The following is a 22,920-nucleotide window of genomic DNA, read 5'->3' on the forward strand; positions in this document are numbered from 1 at the left end:
CTTCCTTCCCTGAGACCTCTTCCACCACTCCTCATTCACCTACCATACTACACATTTAACAAAAGCAAGCGTCTAACTTCATCTATAGCTATGCATCTTGGGGACTTGCCCTTTAATTTTTTTAAACGAGGGCATGAAGGCGAGTTGGGCACGTAAAGTCCTTGTTAAACAAACTGACATGGCCAAGAAAGGGCCCCCAAAGTGAGGACAGCCTCCCTCAGAACAGAGAATGTAATTTTTTCCATTAGTGATTAACCATTAATGGACCTCTCTGGCAGCTAAGAGACATTTAGATTCCCATAGCCCCATCAGTAATGTTCATCCAACAATGCTTTGGAAATAAAAATCACTGAATTTTCTATACAGCAGAAAAATTCCCTCAACCGGAAAAAAAGAAAACCCTGGAGTCCTTGGGTAGGCTAGGACAACAGATCGTGCGGATCCCATCAATGAAGAAAACCCTTGAATCCTGGGGTAGGCTAGGACAACAGATCATGCGGATCCCATCAATGACGAAAACCCTTGAATCCTTGGGTAGGCTAGGACAACAGATCGTGCGGATCCCATCAATGAAGAAAACCCTTGAATCCTTGGGTAGGCTAGGACAACAGATCGTGCGGATCCCATCAATGAAGAAAACCCTTGAATCCTTGGGTAGGCTAGGACAACAGATCGTGCGGATCCCATCAATGAAGAAAACCCTTGAATCCTTGGGTAGGCTAGGACAACAGATCGTGCGGATCCCATCAATGAAGAAAACCCTTGAATCCTTGGGTAGGCTAGGACAACAGATCGTGCGGATCCCATCAATGAAGAAAACCCTTGAATCCTTGGGTAGGCTAGGACAACAGATCGTGCGGATCCCATCAATGAAGAAAACCCTTGAATCCATGGGTAGGCTAGGACAACAGATCGTGCGGATCCCATCAATGAAGAAAACCCTTGAGTAGGCTAGGACAACAGATCGTGCAGATCCCATCAATGAAGAAAACCCTTGAGTCCTTGGGCAGGCTAGGACAACAGATCATGCTCATCCCATCAATGATCTGAGCCCAGTAGGCCTCCATTTTAGGACACTGGCACCATATATGGAGGAATGTGCCTGCTCCACCACATCCCCTACAGCACAATCTCGATTTACCACTTACAAAATGGGTTTGTGCATCTGGGACACAGTGCCACCGGTACAGCATATTAAAGTATTTGTCCTCGTCTTTAAGATAATAGGGGAGGTGCACGCCCTCCGCCATATAACTTGCCATGCCGCCATACTAATTCCAAGCACTAAATCGGTTTGCTGCACATTAATAGGAGTCACATTTAGAGCTTGCCTGAGTATTTGGCAATGCATATCATTTAGGGGAACGCCCTTTCAAGTTCAGCAATGAAAAGATTAACATTTCAAATTGTGTAAATGGTCTAGTTGCAGATCACGAGAAAGCAATCAGTTTTGCGTAGGACAGTAGAAATGATTCCCCTTCTCCCGAAGCCCAAAAGTCTCTTTGTATTGCATAAGTAACTTAATCTCTGAATATGCAAAGCTATGAACAGGATATTCACATCATCCAAGTAACCACTTCTCGAATCCCTTCCTTTGTAGGTCAGGTGAACTGGGGTTTGCCATGGATAGGGAAAAAAGGAACCAGGAAGGTTTAGAGTTTGGTATAATATGACTTTACAGGGCACATAAGGCCGGTTAAGCTAAGTGGGGTAGGGGGCGGCGGGTAGGGGAATGCAGGCTGGGGGATGCGGGCAAAGTGATCGATCTGATCACTGCACCGCGCCGTAATTGGCATCAACATTTTCATCAGCGCAGTTACGGGTGGTGCAGTGGACACAGATTAATTGGCTCGCATGAAGAGGTATGCAGTCGTGCCCAAATGCCAAATTTAAGCTGTTTTCTGGACAGTTGTAGATGCCTACATCTTTTAAAAGATCTATAGCTTTTATGCTGCGATTCTCACTTTAGATTTTTTTCAGAAGGCATTCTTCCTCTTTCGCTCTAATTTTGCTTGGGCTTGCTCACCGATTCAACAGGATTGCCTCACATCCAGGCTTTAAAGGCACAATAAAAGCAAAAACGTGATGGGTGAAAGCTTATGAATTAATTTGAATCACTGGCATTGCTCTGGGCAATCTTCCACTCCATCATTTTAGTCCATCTGCGCCATTTCAGAAAAGAACCAGCCATATGCAAATTAGTCTTGGCCCTGCCTCCAATTGGAGCAGTCCAGCCCGAACCACAAGGCCTTGTCCTATCAGCACGGAAACACAAGAAAACCCAGACAGGTTTTGGCTTCATTAGGCTTCATCAGTGAGGTTCTGACATCCAGGCATATCTGACTTACTTCTGGAGGCAAAATAAAAACAAAAAACGTGATCGGTGGAAGGTTATGAATTAATGTTAACTACTGGGACAGGTATGCCCAAAAGAGGGTCCGGAGCTTGATGTGGCCTAGGTTGAGACAATTGGAGGCATCCCTTATCTGCAAATACGATACTCTGAGACCCAAGGGCCTCAATATTGATTCAGAAATGTATGTGTTCTTACAATAATATGCTATATTGTACTCACATCAACACATCATTATATTACAAAATGGATGGTGAATTTACAAGATGTGAGGTGCACTAATTGCACTTTTGGAAGAATTGGCACTTTAGACACTGATGCACTTTCACAGCACTTGCACTTTAATCAGATGGATCAAGAACTAAGATGTACTAATCAGATGCATTAAGAACCCAGATGCAGTGGCATGGTGCTTAGAGGCACGGGCACTTTATCCTTGATGCACTTGCACTTTATGTAATATGTGTTTACATGGGAAATGCTGACTGCTTAGAGGTTCGGCCATTCAGCATACAGACATGCATTTTTTCTGAATCATAAATTAGTATGTAATCACTGTAATAACTGCAGAGCATTTTTGGTATTTTTTGGCATTTGTAATTAATTTTTAATGGTTATTTATGGAATACTGTCCGAGTCCAACAATCAGGCTGTTTTTTCCCAACTGCTGTGTTCCTACCTCTTAAAGTGGTCTAGCAGAAATGGATATATTATGCTGGACGCAAGTACGAATGTAGGTTGGTTTTAGTTAAGGATACTTATACACTTATACACGTGCTTAAGGAAGCAGAGGAAACTGCATTGGTAGCAACAATTGAGTGATGGCACTTGCCCACAATGACAGAAGGATCTGGCAAGCAGTCAATTGGCTTCAGTAAGTGTCCCCTCTGGGATGCAAGGACGTATCTGCAACATGATGTTTGCAGGATACGATTTGAATATAAAGCGCATTGGCGCACGAACGAAATGAAAAATTGTTTTTGTGATTTCTAAATTGTATGAAGTAGCTGTGGTTCACTGCTGTGATGCGGATTCCTCCTTCTTTATAATTGTAAGTTTATAAACTACCATTCGCGGGTGATATACCCCTGCATTAAGTAAATGGTACATGCACTAGCAGTAGTAGTACCATTCCAAGATGGATGGCTCAGGATAGTGGCTTTTGGCTGAACGCCTAGCGATCACGTGATCAGACGTTTTTTGGCAATTCAAGGGAGGAGTTAGTCTCGTTTGCAGATGAAACAGCTTACTTCAGAGAGTGAATGTTCGTTCTAACTAATGGATGTTGTACAGCCTGAGGAAGCCCAAGAAGTGGGCGGAACACGTGGCACTAATCCACCCAGGAGGGTGTTAGACTTACCTTTCATTTGGTCTGTCATGTGAGTAAGAGCTTTATGTTTTGCTTGTTTTACTGTGTTTGCACAAAGTGGTTAAAATAAAGATTTTGAAATTTTAACACAATTGGTAGTTTGGTCATGTGTGCTGGTACATTTTTATGCATTACTTGCTGTGTTTTTTGTAGTGCTACAACCACAGGGAGAATGTTTGTTTTTGTATACATTTAGAAAGCAAGCAATCTTTCAGTACCCTAAAGCACCAGCTACATGAACGTTTTTTCATATATATATATATATATATATATATATATATATATATATATATATATATATATATATATATATATATATATATATATATATATATATATATATATATATATATATATATATGCACTGCTCAAACATATTTTGCAACGCACCTGCTTGCCCCTTTGCAGGACAGCCCAGTCATCTGCAAATGACTCCGTGTATTTGGCTAATCCTTTGTGCGTCTCCCTTTTTACAGCAGCAGTACCGACTTAATCCAGGAGGTGGGAGCATTGAGCCACAGTCCACGCAGGGCACCGTAAATCTAGATGAGCAAAATGAATCTTGCAATACACACAGAATCTCTCACCTCAGTTAAACCGCTTAGGCCTCTAGTCCCCGAGGTTAGGCTGTTCTCAGATTCGGCAGTGTTGCTGCTCCGAGGAGTAACACTGCTGAGCTGTGTTTCTTGTGGGTGCCCTGTAATGTGATGTACAACATTCTGGAAGTGCCGCTGTAGAGAGGGTGCTCCCAAGATGCGACTCCCTGGTTCTTCATAATGAAAGCTAATGGTAGGTCACAGATACGCGGTAAAACAACGTCCTGAGACCAGAACAGGAGTTTCTACACACAGCTTTATCGACACAACAACGAAGGTTACTTAACACTCCTCTGGGACTAATACAACAAGTAAGTCCTCTGAGCAATCGGGTAGCAAATGTAACATTATAAATGGGCCCTCCATCCTACAATCTCCCTGGTTTGATTTTGTCTACCAAAAGCAAGGACACCCCAAATGTAAGGATTTCAAGGACAGGTTGGGGAAAAACCCATGGGACCTAGGGGTTTCCTTCTACAATAGAAACAGGTACTGGCAAAGCCAAACATTTTGGATTTTGTGTAGGCACGGGATAGGAAGTTCGTAGGCATTGCCATAAACGTATTACCTGGCCATAGGATGGTAACCACTGGGACATGGAGTGAGCACCTTGGCATACCGCTAGCAGGGTTTGGCAAATGCCTATCTGCTACCTATGCACAAGTCAAAACGATTAACTTTGCCAATACTTGTTGTTAACAGGACTTCAGTTCAAGGAAGAGATGCGAGGTCACATACTGCTTATTAATCAAGTGGCTGAAGGGACACATGGTTAAGACAGGTTTTTATTAGACCCGTAATCCTTTACACCTGCAATTAAGCCATTAACTCAGACAAAGGCTTTGAAATGTATTTATTTACACAGCGCATTAACACAGGCCCATGGGCATAGTAGCGCAAACAAGAGAGACGCAACAAAACATACTGACAAGCCCTACACAATAAACTTCTTTTTGTTACTGCAAAAAAGAGAACCGAGGACGATGTGTTTTGGCACGACGGAAGGCCAAGTATTGAGTGGAAATGTTCAAGGGCATTAGCATGGCCATGTGCCAGTCAATGGGTGGGTCAATAACCAAACGAACAACATCCACAAACTGTGTCCTTCCTCAAAACCCATCTGCCGGCCATCTCCACACCCCTCACGCCTGCTATTCCACCGCCTCCTGTTCCAACTGATGATTCTGCGCCTGCTCGCCCTCCTGCTTCTCCAGCCTCCTCTCACTCCTGCATCTCCCTCCACCTCTTCCGTGCTCTCCTTGCACACAGGAATGCTACAAAAGTAGTGTCAATTGGCTGCCTTAGTAAGAATGTGATTGGGGCAATAAGTGTTCTGAATTTCCAAAAGACTCAGACTTTCTCCAGGAAGAATGGGAAACCTCAGAATATGCGAGGTCAGTTTCTTTATTTTCAGCTTGTATGGTTCTTTGAGAAGCCCCTTTCAAATATGTTGGTATATTCAGAGGTTTGGCTTCTCTCCCCCAAAGTTTTTCCTTCAATCAGTTCGTAGTTGGTTTCTTTTATCACAGGATAAGGAAACAAACAGTCTGAGGTGTTGTTTTTCAAATGATTTCTAGGTTGGTCTGTGACTGATGGTTCCCAAGAAAGCCCATACACCAGGTTTGCCACCATTTTACCCCTATTGATTTTAATAGGAACTGTGGAAAGATTCAAACAAATGAACCTCAATTCTTCTCCACAAGAAAGAAGAGGCAACATTTGTTTCCCCTCTTTACAAGGGATAACCGAGGGACACACTGGTAGGGAAATCTACCCTCAGTTGCAAAGAAACTATCATTTACTCCTTTCCAGGTATCACACAGCCTTGACGGAAAAGATGATACATATTGCCCTCCACAGTTTTCCCAATGGGTACAATGACTTGACTGGTTAGCAAATGGAAAACCACCCCTACATTAGAATGTAAAGGTAGAATCACCTCATGGTCTTCGCTTAAAGATCCCAATTTGCTGGTAGAGAAGAGAATTTGTTTAGATTTCTCTGGAGGTATAGATGTTAAAGAGATGGAATGCGTTTCCAGATCTTGGGGATAGGACCCATTCGTAGGGAGTGTTGCTATTCCACTCTTCACCAGATGTGACATATGTGCGGCTAGGATCTATTATACTCATGCGGGATCCCCAGTTTGTGTCAACAGAATCTGATCCCACTCGGACACCATATGCAAAGGGTCAGAAAAGATAGGCAGACACACAGATACTTTCAACATAAGACATTTTATTAAAATAAAAGTGTTTAGATAAAGGCCTTTCTGCCCCTATCCTAAAGAGAGTTCCCCTGCTTATGCAATAAAAACTAAAGATTAGTCGGTGTCTCGTTATCAAAATTAGGCAACTGTGCATCTTCGCACACTCTGCATCTCTCGCTTCCACCTTTCCTACTTATTTGAAAAGGCACACCATTTTCAAATGTCCCGTACAGCCGATTTCCATCACAACAACTAGTCTGCACATTTAGCTTCATGTTTTTGATCCACATGGACTCCTTCCTCTTCCTAGTACTTGGGGGTTTATGGGAATTGGAGTCCATTGGATTATTATACTTTTTAAAGTTGGATTGCGTTGGATTTTTGTTTAAAGCAAAACCATCAGAAACAGGAGGTGTTATATATGTGTTATGTACATATGAAGTGTGAATGGTATCCTCTCTAGGGGGTTTGGCAAGAAGGAGTTTTAGGGTTTTACAACTAGAAAGATTTGTATAATGACGACATGCCATCCGAAACCTAGGAATGATAGGGTCTTCTTCACATGGAAGAGAAGAAAACAGCGTCTATCCTGGATGTATTACTTTAGGTTTCAGCCCCTAAATCTCCTGCATGCTCAGAAATCATTTAAGGTATGGTGCTGGATTAGGAAGTCTACACCGTACCGGAGGAGAACTATCCATTTCCAGATCAATCTTGTTCCTTCAGCAAGGACGGTCCAGCACTGAAATGCTGGGTAATCATCCTCTGAACAAGAGTACCCCGGTAACATGGCGGTACCAGCTAGAAGAAAACTCGGAGACCCCTCCCCCATTCTCGCTTCCCCAGACCGTGTTTTTAAATTCTTTTTTGCAGAATCCCTTTAGCCTCAGATTACATTACACCTACACTTTGCATAGGGAAAGGTGTACTTCACGTTAGCCAGAAACGGTCCTAAACACTGATCTCTACAGAAACCTAATAGTTTAACTCTGGGGTACTCCTCCCTCAATATGCCCCGTCTCCGTATCCATGTCTTCCAATCACAATATGTGCCCCTGCTTTATAACATGCTTTTGTTATTGCTCACAAGTCTGGCGATCACCACAGCCATTGCTCAGCGCGGTCCATCTGCCCAGTTCCAATTCATTCCATAAAAAGCAACTTGCCAGAGTGTCTCTATAAACTCTCTGCGAGCGTCATACAGATGGAGTCCCAGTGCCTTAAATGAGCTTCTTTTCTGAAACTGACATATGCCCACCCCATCATTTGGGTCAAATTCAAGTAAGGCCACCCAGAGCGCCCAGCTTCATTTTAAGTTCAGGAAACCCGACTGCTAATGCGTGGAAGCATTGCCACTGGGCTCACTCCTACATCATGTCGAAGGAATAAAGTATGAACCACTTCCTCTCACTACTATTCAGCAAATTCTCAAGCACTAGTGTTGCTCTTTTCGTGCACGCTCGGCAGTCGGATTAGGATGTCGTAGAGTTTGCCAAGACATTCGGTCTCCAACCTTTACTATATATACTTCCAGTACTTCCACCAATAGTGACATAGGCCCTACAGAGCATATTTATTTTTTGGATATTTGTAAGGCGCCTTTACAACAAATAGTGTTTCAAGGCGAAAGAGTGAGGAATGTAGTTCAGCACCTTTATAATCAACACATGTGGGTTTGAGCCCCCTTTTGCGCAGAGGTCCATCTAAAACTCAAGAGGGCTCACTGTGCTGAAGGTGTCAGAATAGATAACTATTTGTGACAGGAGTGTGTTAGTAGGTCTAAGAATGTGACCTTGGGAGTCCTCTCCTATGGAAAATAAAACTATTACTATGGGTATCAGGAAGGGTTAATGAAATGAGGGGATAAAGGAATCAAGGGTCCTTTCAGGATCGCCAAATGTACCAACAATTAGTTTCTGAGATACAGTACCTATGAGCGAGTTTTGGACATCTCGTTTCAAAAACTATATATATATATAATACATACACACCGTAATTGTATTTCTGATGCTTGTATCTGCTTAGATTCACATGCTGTGCATAGGCCGACATCTAGTGGAAGCTGCAGAGTATTACAGTTTATTTTTCAAAACTCGAAAAGGGCCGTCGAACTAGGGCGTGCCAGAAATACTATCCCTAGTGTGACGTCCCATGTACCCATGATCCCTCACGCGTGTAGGACCCTCAGATTGTATATTGTCTGACATGAGGTAGCATGAGGAGTAGCGTGAGTACAGAGTATCCAAGCAGATAAGACTACAAGCATCATTGCGCCTTCTCTCAGAGGGGAGGAAGGGCGGGCGCATGTGAATCTAAGCAGATAGAAGCATCAGAAATACGATTACGGTGAGTAATGCATCCCTTCTGAGGCTTGTGGAATCTGCTTAGATCACATGCTGTGCATAGATTAGCGAGCAGTGTTAGAAGAAGGAGGTGGGATGTGAGAAGGGTCATGAGCAAATAAATGTCTTAGAACCGCTTGTCCCACTTGAGTATCTGTCTTAGAATGAGTGTCAATGCAGTAGTGCTGGGCAAAGGTGTGAATAGAGTTCCATGTAGCTGCTTTGCAAATGCTGTCAAGGGGTACATTTGCAATGAAAGCAGAGTGGCTGCAGTACCTCTTGTAGAGTGGGCCCTTGGCGTAAAAGGCAGTGTTTTATCTCAGAGGGAATAGCACAGTTGGATACATCTGACTATCCATCCAGAGATGGCATTCTTTGAGACGCAATCTCCTTCTCTGCCTGGAGTTATGGAGACTAACAGTTGATCTGTCTTTCTTAGCGGTCTGGTCTTGTTTACATAGTAGAGGACCACTCTCCTCACTTCTAGTGTGTGGAGTTTCACCTCAGCAGAGCTTCTGGGTTCTTGGAAGAAGGCCAGTAGTTCAGGGACTGGTTAACATGGAATTTGGAAATAAACAGTGTTACGCTCACCTGGTATCCACAGGAGCGCCACACAATACTGGATGGAGGTCTAAGCGCTATCCCGGACCCCTCTCTGCTTGGTTATGTGCCAGACTTTGGGTAGCACCCATAACAGGAGAATGGAGGGTTAAGATACTGGTTCTGTGATGGGTGGACTCCCACCTCCCTCTGGTCCAAATGAGGTTATTGCTCACTTTAGGTTTTTGTGCGTTGAACTCTCTGACTGCGTCTCTGTGCAGGGGCGCGTGGTTGGTGCGGGCGTTCCATGGACCTAGTTGCTGCACTGGTCCGTGTGCCCTTATGTCGGGTCCAGACCGGCTGTGACTCTGACTCTGCTTGCTGTCTTCCAGGAGAGTTATAATGTCTTTTCAGTCTTAATTCTGTCTCTTTCTTTCCCTCTGTTTTCTCTGTCTTCTCGGCGTCTTGCCGTTCCATAATAATGTCTCTTTTTGTTTTCACAGGGATGGTTGCGATTTCAGAGTTGCAGTGCCGATGGCGAAGACCACAGTGAGTTATTGATGTGCAGAGCGCTGCGCTGTTTATTGGTGTTAATTGTTACCCTGTGTTCTCTTCCCTTCTTTGTACAGGTTGCGGTGAGATGTTCCGGAGTCATGAGCGATTGAAGCGCTGCTTGCCCAGGTAAGTGCTTTGTTAATGCGGACCTTGTTCCTTCTCCCTTGCAGGTTGCGTTGAAACCCAAAGATGGGCGAGGTAAGAGAAGCGCAGGGTGCTGCCAGGACTCGCTGCTTGCCCAGGTAAGAATTGTTATTAATGCTGTCCTTGTTTCTTTACCTTTGCAGCGAACTCCGGAGATGGGCGAGGTAAGCGAAGCGCAGAATGGATTCCAGACCGGTTACTTCACAGGTAAGTGTTCTTGCTCGCTAATGCTGTTCTTGTTCTTCCAGGTTATTAATGGAATCCTGATCTAGGGGCTTCAGGTTCGGGCCGTCGGAGAAGCAGTTGAGCAGGAGCTGGACACGGTGAGCGTTACGCTGCAGGAGTGCAGAATAATGCGAAGCGTGTTCTGCTGTTTGGGTGTGGTTTAAATAGCCCAGGTAAAGTAGTTCCAGGCCAAGTAGTTCCAGGCCCAGCCAGACCCAAAACACTAGACCGCGCTTGGTTCTAAAGAACTGAGCTGTGTAATAGGCCTCCACATTGGATTAAGGTCCAAAACTGGTATTGCTTTATTCCTGATAATGAGCCTGGCGCCAAAGGACTGACTCCATGTAGGTTTCTGATGGAGTTTTAAGGCCCTTGGGGCCAGTGTGAAGGGCTTTCGCCCAACTGCTGCCAGTGGGCTGTTATACCTGAGGGGGTCAGGGGCATGGATCGTGACAGCACTCCCCCCTAAGGCCCCTCTCAAGGTATTTCCTCCGTCCGGCCCTGGTTTGGTCGGATGGTTCCGATTAAATAGTCTTACCAGGCGTGGTGCATGGACGTGCTCGCTAGGCTTCCATGTCCTGTCCTGAGGGCCGTATCCCTTCCAGTCCACTAAGTAATATAACTTGGACCTGGTGAGTTTAGAATCTAGGATGTCCTTGATTTCAAATTCGGGTTCTCCATTAACCAGTACTGGATTTGGTGGTTTTTTGACTCGAGTTCCAGGCTGAACAGGTTTTAAGAGTGACATTTGGACTACGGGATGGATCTGCATATTTGGTGGTAAAGCTAGTTTTACTGCCACAGGATTTATAATAGCCTTGATGGTATAGGGCCCTAGATATCTGGGACGAAATGTTAGAGTTCCTCTTATGGGCACGTGCCGAGACGCCAACCAAACTTCATCTCCGACTTGGTAGTCTGGGGCTTTTCTTCGGTGTTGATCAGAGAATCTTTTCTGTCTTTCTTTGGTTTGGATCAATTGATCTGCTGCCTTTTTGAAGGCTTGAGTGATGGTTGTATGTAAAGTCTTTACTGCGGCCATTTCCAAGGCCATCGGGGTATCTAATTTGGAATTACGTGGGTGCCTTCCATATACAGTATAGAATGGACTCTGTCCGGTACTGGTGTGTAGCGAGTTGTTGTAGGCATATTCGGCTATCCACAGCATATCCTTCCAGCTTTCTTCTACTTGATGTAACATGCACCGTAGGTATTGCTCTAGTGTCTGATTCGTCTGCTCCGTTTGGCCATCAGTTTGGGGATGGTGACTAGTGGACAGACTAATATCGATTTGGGCAATTGCACAACTCTTCCTGCAGAAGTTAGACACAAACTGACTCCCTCGGTCAGAAATCAGGACGGAGGGGAAACCATGTAATCGTACGATTTGCCCTAAAAACACCTTTGCCAGACTGGATGCGTTTGGTAGACCCTTAAGCGGAATGAAATGGGCCATTTTAGAGAATAGGTCAACAACCACTAGGATAGTGTTGAACCCTTGACAGGGAGGCAGATCTGTGATGAAATCGAGGGAAAGTGTGTTCCAAGGTGCAGGTGGAATATCCAGGAGTTGAAGAAGGCCTGCAGGCCTTTGTTTCTGGGATACTGTGTAATGTTCTTTCACCAGGTCGGCCACCAATAATTTCTTTTCACCTTGGCTAGGGTCTTGGCAATTCCTGGATATCCTATCAGGGGGTCGTGATAACCAGAAATGACTTGTTCTTGTAGTGCCTTATTCGGTAGATATAAATGCCCTCTGAAATACGGGAGTTGGGTCTTTGTTGTGTAGTGTTCACCTTGAGTGGTCCAGTCTTGTAGAGCCTCGGGGTTCATTAGGAGCCGAATTTCCTTTTGGAGTTCGTCCAGAGATAACGTTGTTGAAGGTCCTAGTAGTATGTCACCTGGAATAATGTCCACCGGGTCTGGGGTTGAATATGCATTCTCATCAATACCGATGCAGGATAGGGCATCGGCTTTTCCGTTCTGGACTCCAGGTCGGTATGTGATTTTGTAATCATATTCTGCGAAGAATAAAGCCCATCGGAGTTGACCGAATGATTGAGCCTTTGCCATCTTGAGGTATTTCAGGTTGCGATGGTCGGTGATTACTGTGATGGTATGTCTGGCGTCTAGGAGGTAATGCCACCAAACCTTAAAGGCTGCCTTGATCGCTAGGAGTTCCTTGTCTGTTATTGCATAGTTAAGTTCAGGTGTTGTAAATTTTCTCGACCAAAAGGCCACGGGATGTAACTGGCCTGTTTCAGGATCCCTTTGGGAAAGAACAGCCCCCATTGCCATGCTGGAGGTATCTGTTTCGACTACATATGGGAGATCTGGGCGAGGGTGTCGTAGCACTGGGGCTGACGTAAATCTTTTCTTGAGTTCCTGGAAGGCCTTCTCCACCTTCCATTGGAACAGTTTGTTGTTTTTTCGTAATAAAGAAGTGATCAGGTGCACAATCTGGGAGAAACCCAGGATGAATCGGCGATAAATGTTCGCAAAGCCAAGCATACTTTGGACACTTTTGACTGAAGACAGGGATGGCCAGCTAAGGATGGCGTCTACTTTGTGCATATCCATTCGGACGTCTCTGGGAGTGAGGACAAAACCAAGGAACTCAACTTCGGTGACATTGAAGGAGCATTTTTCAAGTTTGGCGTGTAGCTGGTGCTGTCAGAGTTTTGCAAGGATGGAACGAACGTGCCTGACATGGTCCTGTTTAGAAGGAGTAAACCAACATGTCGTCGATGTAAACTAGGGCACATACGTCGATCAATTCCTGTAGTACATCGTTAATGAAGCACTGGAACGCGACAGGAGCATTGCAAAGCCCAAAGGGCATCACCTGATATTCGTACAGCCCATACTTGGCACGAAAGGCGGTCTTCCAGTCGTCTCCTTTCTTTACACGCACGAGATGGTATGCCCCCCTGAGGTCCAATTTGGTGTAAATTTGGGCACCCTTGACTTGGTCCAGTTCTGGGATAAGGGGTAGAGGATAACAGTTTTTAACTGTTACCTGGTTTAGTGCGCGGTAGTCGATGCACGTTCGCAAGTCCCCCTCCTTCTTGGGTACGAAGAATAGGGGCGAGGCTGCTGGGGATTTGGATGGGCGGATAAAACTGTTTGCCAGGTATTGGTCCAGATATCATTTCAAGTGGAGATTTTCAGGTTCGGGGAGTGCATAAATTCGACTACACGGGATTTGTGCACCAGGTAGGAGGTCGATCTGACAGTCATATGGGCCGTGAGGGGGTAAGGTATTAGCCTGTTCTTTTTGGAAAACGTCTTGGAAATCGTGGTATGCGCTTGGTAGTGTACTTGTTACACCTAGTACCAACGCCTCTTTATCTTGGACAGGTGTCTCTGGGTCAGACGATGGCATTTCCACTTGGTAGCATGCATGAGCACACTCATTGGAGAAGGCTAATTTTTTGCCTCGCCAGTCGATGTTAGAATTGTGAGCCACCAACCACGGCATCCCTAGAATCACCCGGAACTGAGGGGCCTTGATAAGGTCGAAGACAATGGCTTCCCAATGTCCGTCTTGGCACAGAAGGGTCAATTCTGCTGTGCGTTGAGTTACAGGACCTGAAGCTATCTCCGTGCCGTCGACAGTGGTGACCTGGTCAGTTGTCGTTTTCTGACAGAGGAGAAGCCCCATCCTTGTTGCCAGGCCTTGGTCTAAGTAGTTACCAACGGCTCCGCTGTCTATGTATGCTACCACAGCATGCATCCGAGACGGTTGTTGGTGACTGATCAGAATCACAGGCAGGGCAAGGTGTGAGGTCTGTAGCTCTTTTCCTTCGCTCGACAAACGGACCTCTACGCTTGCCGGGCCTGGAAGTTTTCAGACTCTTGTTCGCCTCCTTCTTTCTCTGTAGCTACAACTGTCTCCTAGGGGGTTTTACCGGACATTCTCTGAGGAAGTGACCCGATTTCCCGCAGTACAGGCATAATTGCTGTTGTCTCCTTTTGTCTCTTTTGGCCTTGGTTAATTGGCTCCGTACCCCCCCCCAATTTGCATGGGTTACGAAGTGTTTTCTGATGAACACGGAATGTTCTCCTTTGAGCGTACATACACAGTCCGATTCTCCATTCTGGCTCGATTTGTCCTTTGATCTTGCAGCCTGTGGTCTAGCTGCACCACTAGGTTGATGAACTCTGCAGAGTCTTTTGGCGGGTTTACCACCTGAGCTAGGACGTTTTTCAATTCCCCCCGTAATCCTCGATGGAATAACGTTCTTTTCTCCTCAGGCCACCCAGTTTCATCGACAAGTCTGTTAAAAGTGGGGATATATGTTAACAAATCTTGGCTGCCTTGGCGGAGGGACAGAAGTTTGTTATCCAGAGCTTGGCCCTGGGTATGTCGGGCGAACAGCTTCTCCATCTCCTGTTGAACCCCCCTGAAATCCCGCAGGAGTGGGTCATCCTGGCTTACTAACGGTATGGACCAATCCGCAGCACTGCCACTCAGATATGACAGAACAAAGGCAACCCACGACTAATCGTTAGGAAAGGCTCCGGGTATACAAAGTAAATGGAGGCGGCACTGGTTCATGAATACTGCATATTTTCTTGGGTCCCCCGTAAAACGTTCCAGTGGGGCCAAAGTAACTGCCCCAGGGAGGACCACCTGCACTGGATTGACGGATGTGGCTGTAACCGACGGAATACTTCCTGGCAACGGAGCCTGCCCAGCCTGTGTTTGGAGCAATTGTCTGGCTAATTCATCGGTGCGGTCCTTGGTGACAATCAACTCCCTCCCTCTTGCCGGGTGGAGTGCACCTCGGTCCGTAATTCTCCCAGTAACTGGGCTAGTTGCTCACTCTCTGTTTCCATGACATCCAGGTGGATGTTTTTAATTGAGGCTTTGCATTCTGCTACGCTCACCTGGTATCCATGGGGGCGCCACACGACACTGGATGGAGGTCTAAGCGCTATCCCGGACCCCTCTTGCTTGGTTATGTGCCAGACGTTGGGAAGCGCCTATAACAGGAGAATGGAGGGTTAAGATACTGGTTCTGTGATGGGGGGACTCCTACCTTCCTCGGGTCCAAATCCCCTCCCTTGTGGTTATTGCTCACCTTAGGTTTTTGTGCGTTGAACTCTCCGTCCTGTGTCTCTGTGCAGGGGCGCGTGGTTGGTGCGGGCGTTCCGTGGACCTAGTTGCTTCACTGGTCCGTGTGCCCTTATGTCGGGTCCAGATCGGCTGTAACTCCGACTCTGCTTGCTGTGTTTCAGGTGAGTTATATTGTCCTTTCAGTCTTTATTCGGTCTCTTTCTTTCCCTCAGTTTTCTCTGTCTTCTCAGCGTCTTGCTCCACTACGCTGTTCACTAACAATGTCTTTTCGTTTTCACAGGGATGGTTGCGATCTCGGAGTTGCTGCGCCGATTGCGAAGACCACAGTGAGTTATTGATGCGGAGCGTTGTGCTGTTTATTGGTGTTAATTGCTAACCTGTGTTATGATGATATGATATGATATGGCATTTGTAACGCGCCTATACACAAGTGTTTCAAGGCGCGACGAGGCAGGGATGGGGGAACAAGGGGAAGACAGACAACGATCCTACTAGGCCAGGTGTCATTCAGATCGCGCAAGTGCAGAAGTAGGGGGAAGGGAGAAAGTGCAAGGGGAAGGGGAGGGGGGGGTGCAGTACAAGGTAAGTAGAATAAAATAAAATAAATAAGTAAGAGGGCCAGCTGGTGGCAAGTGCAAGGTAAGTGCAGACAAGTGCTGGGAAGGAGGGGCTGTAGGGATACAGACAGTCCCGCAGTGCAGGGGTTGCCAGGGAGGCAGTGCAAGTGGAGAGTGGCTGGGCCCAGGACCGGGGTTGGTGAGAGTGGCCCAGTTGCAGATTCAGTGCAGTTTCAGCGAAGAATTAGCAGGGGAGAGGGAGAGAGAAAGCAGAAGCAAAGAGGAAGGTTTTGAGGTGCTTCCGGAACCGGAGATGGTTCTCCTCAAGTTTCAGGGAGGCAGGAAGGCTGTTCCAGAGGGAGGCCCCTGCCGCGGAGAGAGATCTACCCCCAGCTCGTTGCTTCGAGAAGCGGCTGACCCTGAGGGAGTTGGAGACGGATGAGCGAAGGGCTTGGGAAGGAAGATATTTAGGAAGAGAGAGTTGAAGGTAGTTAGGCCCCATGCCCCAGAAGGCCTTGTGGACAATGCAGAGGGTTTTGAACTTTATCCTTGCAGCCACTGGGAGCCAGTGTAGAGATTTCAGTCCTGGAGAGATACAGTCCCTGGGCTTGAGGCCAAGGACAAGTCTCGCAGTTCTGTTCAGGATGAGTTGCAGAGGGCGGAGAGTGGAGGCAAGCAGATTAAGATAGAGGCTGTTACAGTAATCCATCTTAGAGAGAACCAGGGCTCGGGAGACAGTGAGCTTCTGGGGAAGGAGAGGAAGGGAAGAATACCTCTGAGGAGGTGCAGCTGGTAGTGTGACTTCTTAGAGACGTCAGATATATGAGGAGAGAAGGAGAGTGTGGAGTCGAAGATAACCCCAAGGTTTTTTGCCTTGCAGGTAGGAGCGGGAAGAGGGCCAAGAGAGGCCGGCCAGAGAGCTGCAGGGAAGAAGGGGGTGGGTGTGCCGATGAGTAGAATCTCAGTCTTACTGGCATTAAGGCAGAGGTCATTGGCGGCACACCATTCCTGGATAGCAGACAGACAGTCAGAGATGAGAGGAGGAGGCCGAGGGTAGCCTGAAAATGAGCTGGGTATCGTCGGCATAGCACTGAAAGTTGGGGCAGAAAGCGGCGATGCGGTGGGCAAGGAGTGCCAGATACTGGTTGAACAGCCAGGGGGAAAGATTAGATCCCTGGGGGACACCACAGGTGGAGAAAAAGATGTCAGAGAGGAAGGACCCCAGTTGGACCTGGGAGGGTCGATTGGAGAGGAAAGAGGTCAGCCACGCCAGAGCCTGACCAGTGATACCCAGGTTATCACGGAGACGGTTGAGCAGGATGGCATGGTTGACAGTGTCAAAGGCAGAAGAGAGATCGAGCAGGATGAGAACACACGGAGTGTTGGAGTCGAGATTCAAGAGCAGGTCCTCACGGATGTTCAGGAGAGCAGTTTCCGTGCTTCTGGCAGCTCTGAAGCCAGATTGATGGTCATGAAGACTTCCAACAGATTCAGGATGGAGATGGCCAGTTTCTCCAGGAGCTTGCCCAGGAAGGGAGTGATGGAAATTGGGCGATAGTTAGCCGGGCAGGAGGGGTCAGAAGAGGGTTCCCTTCCCTTCTTTGTACAGGTTGCAGTGATGTTCCGGAGTGATGAGCGGTCAAAGCGCTGCTTGCCCAGGTAAAAGCTTTGTTAATGCTGACGTTGTTCCTTCTCCCTTGCAGGTTGCGGTGAAGCCCGGAGATGGGCGAGGTAAGAGAAGCGCAGGGTGCTGCCAGGACTCGCTGCTTGCCCAGGTAAGAATTGTTATTAATGCTGTCCTTGTTTCTTTACCTTTGCAGGTTGCGGCGAACTCCGGAGATGGGCGAGGTAAGCGAAGCGCAGGATGGATTCAAGACTGGTTACTTCACAGGTAAGTGTTCTTGCTCGCTAATGCTGTTCTTGTTCTTCCAGGTTATTAATGGAATCCAGATCTAGGGGCTTCAGGATCGGGCAGCCGGAGAAGCAGATGAGCAGGAGCTGGCCATGGTGAGCGTTACGCTGCAGGAGTGCAGAATAACGCGAAGCGTGATCTACTGTTTGGGTGTGGTTTAAATAGCCCAGGCCAAGTAGTTCCAGGCCAAGTAGTTCCAGGCCAAGTAGTTCCAGGCCAAGTAGTTCCAGGCCCAGCCAGACCCAAAACACTTGACCGCATGGCTTGGTTCTAAAGAACTGAGCTGTGTAATAGTCCTCCATGTTGGATTAAGGTCCAAAACTGGTATTGCTTTATTCCTGATAATGAGCCTGGCGCCAAAGGACTGACTCCATGTATGTTTCTGATGGAGTTTTAAGGCCCTTGGGGCCAGTGTGAAGGGCGTTAGCCCAACTGCTGCCAGTGGGCTGTTATACCCAAGGGGGTCAGGGGCATGGATCGTGACAGCACTCCCCCCTAAGGCCCCTCTCAAGGTATTTCCTCCGTCCGGCCCTGGTTTGGTCGGATGGTTCTGATTAAATAGTCTTACCAGGCGTGGTGCATGGACGTGCTCGCTAGGCTCCCATGTCCTGTCCTGAGGGCCGTATCCCTTCCAGTCCACTAAGTAATATAACTTGGACCTGGTGAGTTTAGAATCTAGGATGTCCTTGACTTCAAATTCGGGTTCTCTATTAACCAGTACCGGATTTGGTGGCGTTTTGACTCGAGTTCCAGGCTGAACAGGTTTTAAGAGTGACACGTGGAATACAGGATGGATCTGCATATTTGGTGGTAAAGCTAGTTTTACTGCCACAGGATTTATAATAGCCTTGATGGTACAGTGCCCTAGATATCTGAGACGAAATGTTAGAGTTCCTCTTATGGGCACGTGCCGAGACGCCAACCAGACTTCACCTCCGACTTGGTAGTCTGGGGCTTTTCTTCGGTGTTGATCAGAGAATCTTTTCTGTCTTTATTCCGGACAATGAGCCTGGCGCCAAAGGCGCCAGGACTGACTCCATGTATGTTTCTGAGGGGGTTTTAAGGCCCTTGGGGCCAGGTGTTAGGCAGAAATATGTGCTGTTCCCTTAGGGACCACTGCAAAAGGCTTAAGACTACAGGTGTTGGCAGTAAACCCAATTGGTAGCAGTCTGCACCACCCAGATTTACCTGGTAGCTGTGGCTGAGCAGCCAGACTTCTCTCAAGAAGAGTTAGACAGTATATAGAGTATACAAGATAGGTACCAAAATACAGTATCACAAGCAAACACTGACCAGAGCTTTGGTATCAAAGTATATAATTATTTATTTAAAGACACACTTAGAAACACTCCAGCACTATTATTGTAAGCGAGTTCAAAACGCAGTCACTATTAATATATATACATCCCTTATTCCTTATTAGACAAGTCTTAGTTAACACCACTTATTTTCAGACAGAGGTGAGCGCTTAACTAAAGATGGCACTCCAATAAGTTATCAAAAAAGGGAGGGAAAAGGCAGAAATTAGAAAAGCACACAACACAATACTTTAGAAACACCCAGGAAGGCAGGAAAGTCAAAGTCTACTTGTGAGCAAAATGTTCAGAGGCCAGGCTCCCTCTTAGAGAGAGTAGAACACCAATGCTCCCAAGATCACACAGTTTAAAAGGCTTGAAAAGTCTTGCAGAGTGTTCAAAAAGGAATTAGTTCAGCTCAGAAAAGTTCAGTTAGCCAGCCTAGGGCCAACCCAAGTGATAGGTTGAGGATTTAAGAGACACCCCACACCGACCGTTGCGAGGGAGGCCAGGCGGACACAGTACCTTGAAAGTGGAGAGAATCCTCCAGCGGGGGCAGTTCCTGGCAGCGGATGCAAGTCGCGGCGTCGTCCAGAGGAAGAGAAGATCTCGACGTGGAGGAAAGTTGAAGGTCGTTGCACTGCCAGGGAAGAAACCAGCCGCGGAGTTCTCCGGTTAAAAGGTACTACCCTTTTATTAGCGGTAGTGGTAAAACGTGGTATCCCGGTTGCTGGGGTGCTTGGCACAGGCAAGGCGGCCACGAGATGATCCGGGAAGGCGAAAAGGTGGGCAAACTGGTTATCTCCACCAGTCAAAGGAAGAAGACTCTTCGGGATGAAGATCTCCTCTGTCGTTGGGAGAAGTGGTGAGGCGGTTCAGCAGGGCTCCACCGGTGGTGTCATCGTTGCAGGTCAGCTCAGCTTCTCCCTCTTCAGATTCTTTGGCCCTTTGGCGACTTCTGAAGTTCCAGTCCCCAAAGCCCTGCTTTTATGCAGAAAACCCCCATTCATCAGTCCTAGCTGCCACTCAAACATGCTAAGTGGTGAGCCGGGCGGCTCACCACTGGGCCAATCACACAAGACTGCGACTTGAGTTGCCGAGGCAACTCAGTCCAGGGTGCCTAAACCCCCCTCCCACACATCCTGTAAACCCAGACAGAGTGACACCACTTTTGGAGGCTTCTGTGTAGAAGCCCACCAAAAAGTGGAACAAAGGGCTCAACTTGGGTTGGAGTTACAGAGGCGAACACAAACGCCATTTTAAAACCGAGTACTGGCAAAAAGACCCAACCGGGGAATAAATATTAAATAAATAACCCAGCGGTATCTTTAACATTGCACCAAAAAGTGGTGCGTTTAAAATGAATGGGAAAATCCCATAGTAAATATTCTTAAGGAATATTTTGCGTGGTAACCACTGCCACCAGCCAGAAACTCGACGAGGGGGGACTGGACAGTGCCCCCTCGAAAAACAGACCCAGGGCCAATCTAATTACCCCTACCAGCACTTCCACAATATGATGGTTTGTACTGGTTCTGTTCCCAATTTAAGACTAGTAAAGTCAATGGTGACTTTACATGCCCTGGGAGACAGTAGTCAGTCCCAGGGTATTGAGTCTATGTTTGGGGGTCACTATGACACCCCTGTGTTACTGCACTGAGGGTGCTGTGTAACACACTTCCCAAAAACCACTTGAAACCCTATGAAGTAAAAGACCCCATAGCCCATAAAATACATTACAAAGTCAAAGGATATCTCAAATCATGTCTAAGAGTGGGAGAAAAAGAGTCTCACTCTTAGCAGGAGAAAAAAATAAACCCCAAAAATCCAGCAAAGCTGCTGAGGGACTCGCTAGGTTTGGGAAATTAGCCTTAACAGAGAATTCTCCCCAACACCAGTGTGTAGGGCTTTAGCCCCAACTGCTGCCACGGGGCTGTTATACCTGAGGGGGTCAGGGGCATGGATTGTGACACTTAGGTGAAAACCTAGGGTGAGTGCGTAAAGCCAGTTTATCCTTATGTACTGTAAAGAAGGGATCCTGCACTGACAGAGCTTGAATTTCACTGACCCTTCTTATGGATGTTATGGCTACTAAGAAGGCAGTTTTAGAAGTCAAGTGTTTGAGACTAGATTTGTGCATGGGCTCAAAGGGAGGACCCATGAGCTTAGCAAGTACCACATTAAGGTCCCACCCTGGTGGTGGGTTCGAAATTGGAGGGTGGCACTGACACTTTCCACCATGACACTTTGTTATGGGAAGTGGTGTAGGCTGATAAAGCTGCCAGGTGCACTTTAAGTGAGTTAAACACTAACCCTGCATCCAGTAAGTGAAGCATATAGGTGACAATATTGGAAGGAGTACAATCAACTGTGTTGATTTGCTTATTCTGGCACCTAATAACGAATCTTTTCCACTTGTCATAGTAACAGTGCCTCTTGTTGGATTTCTTGATTCTTTTAAGATATCCATACATCTCTGAGGTAAATTGAGATGTCCGAACTCTGACTTCAGGAGCCATGCTGCCAAGTTAATCGAGTTGGGCTGAGGATGCACTGTTAGCCCCTCGTGCTGGGAGAGTAGGTTGTACCGGCACGCGAGTTTGATGGGGTCGCAGACCACCAGTTTGCGTAGTTGTGGATACCATGGTTGTATCGCCCACATAGGAGCAACCAGGATGAGCGTCATTGATTCCCTGTGCATCTTGTTGAACACCATCCTCATCAGAGGGGTTGGTGGAAAAGCGTAGGCAAACATCCCTGACCAATTCATCCATAGGGCATTCCCCTGTGAGCCTGGCTGGGGGTACCTGGATGCAAAGTCTGGGCATTGCCTGTTTTCGCCTGTGGCAAATAGGTCTATAGTGGGGAACCTCCACTGAGAGAAGAGGTCTCCTACGACTTCTTCGTGTAGTCGCCACTCGTGTTCCTCTGGGAGGGGATCCCTGCTCAGAGCGTCTGCCAGTGAGTTGAGATCCCCTGGAACATGTTGGGATGACAGGTAAATCTTCCGTTTGAGTGCCCATTTCCAATTTTTTTGGGCAAGCTTGGACAGATTTGGCAAACAAGTGACCCCTTGTTTGTTTAAGTAAAACATTGCCGTAGTGCTGTCTGTTGGGATCTGCACTGACAAGTTGGGTAGGAGGTGTTCGAACGCCCGAAGTGCTCTGAAGACTGCCAGGAGTTCTAGCAGGTTGATGTGGTTCTGAGCCAATGTGTGAGACCTGAGACCCTGAGCTGTATGGCGCAGGTAGTGGGCTCCCCACCCTGCTAGGGAGGCGTCTATTGTGACAACTGCCTGTATCTCTGGATCGTAGAAGGGTTTCCCCTTTGTCAGATTCTCTCTTGTCCACCAGCGAAGACTTTGTACTAGTGTTGGCGAAACAACCACTAGAGCGTCCCACTGACCACTTGCTTGAGACCACTGTTTCACCAACCATTCCTGCATGGGTCGCATGCGCAGCCGCGTGTGGGGAACCAGGTACATGCAAGATGCCATCATGCCTAGCAAACGCATCGCTTTGCGCACTCTTATTTGGGCCTGATATTGAGGAATTTGCAGCAACAGATTTCAAATTCTTTCCTTTGATGGAAAGGCCAACCCCTCTTGGGTGTTTAGAACAGCTCCTAGGAACTGTTTTGAGGTGCTTGGCACCAGGCTTGATTTTTTCTCGTTGATCGAGAAGCCCAATTGGAAGAGGAGGTTCATAGTTCTTTGGATGTTTAGTCTGCAAATCAGGGGG

At 47.0% G+C, this 22,920-nt stretch overlaps 1 protein-coding gene across 2 annotated transcripts in view; it reads right to left on the reverse strand.

Moving 5' to 3' along the window:
- Positions 1-22,920, reverse strand: part of WASHC1 (WASH complex subunit 1) — an 820,361-nt gene that overhangs the window by 127,345 nt on the left and 670,096 nt on the right. The window lies entirely within an intron of this gene.

Source organism: Ambystoma mexicanum, chromosome 12, assembly GCF_040938575.1.
Source record: "Ambystoma mexicanum isolate Mex_15411 chromosome 12, UKY_AmexF1_1, whole genome shotgun sequence".
Taxonomy (NCBI): domain Eukaryota; kingdom Metazoa; phylum Chordata; class Amphibia; order Caudata; family Ambystomatidae; genus Ambystoma; species Ambystoma mexicanum.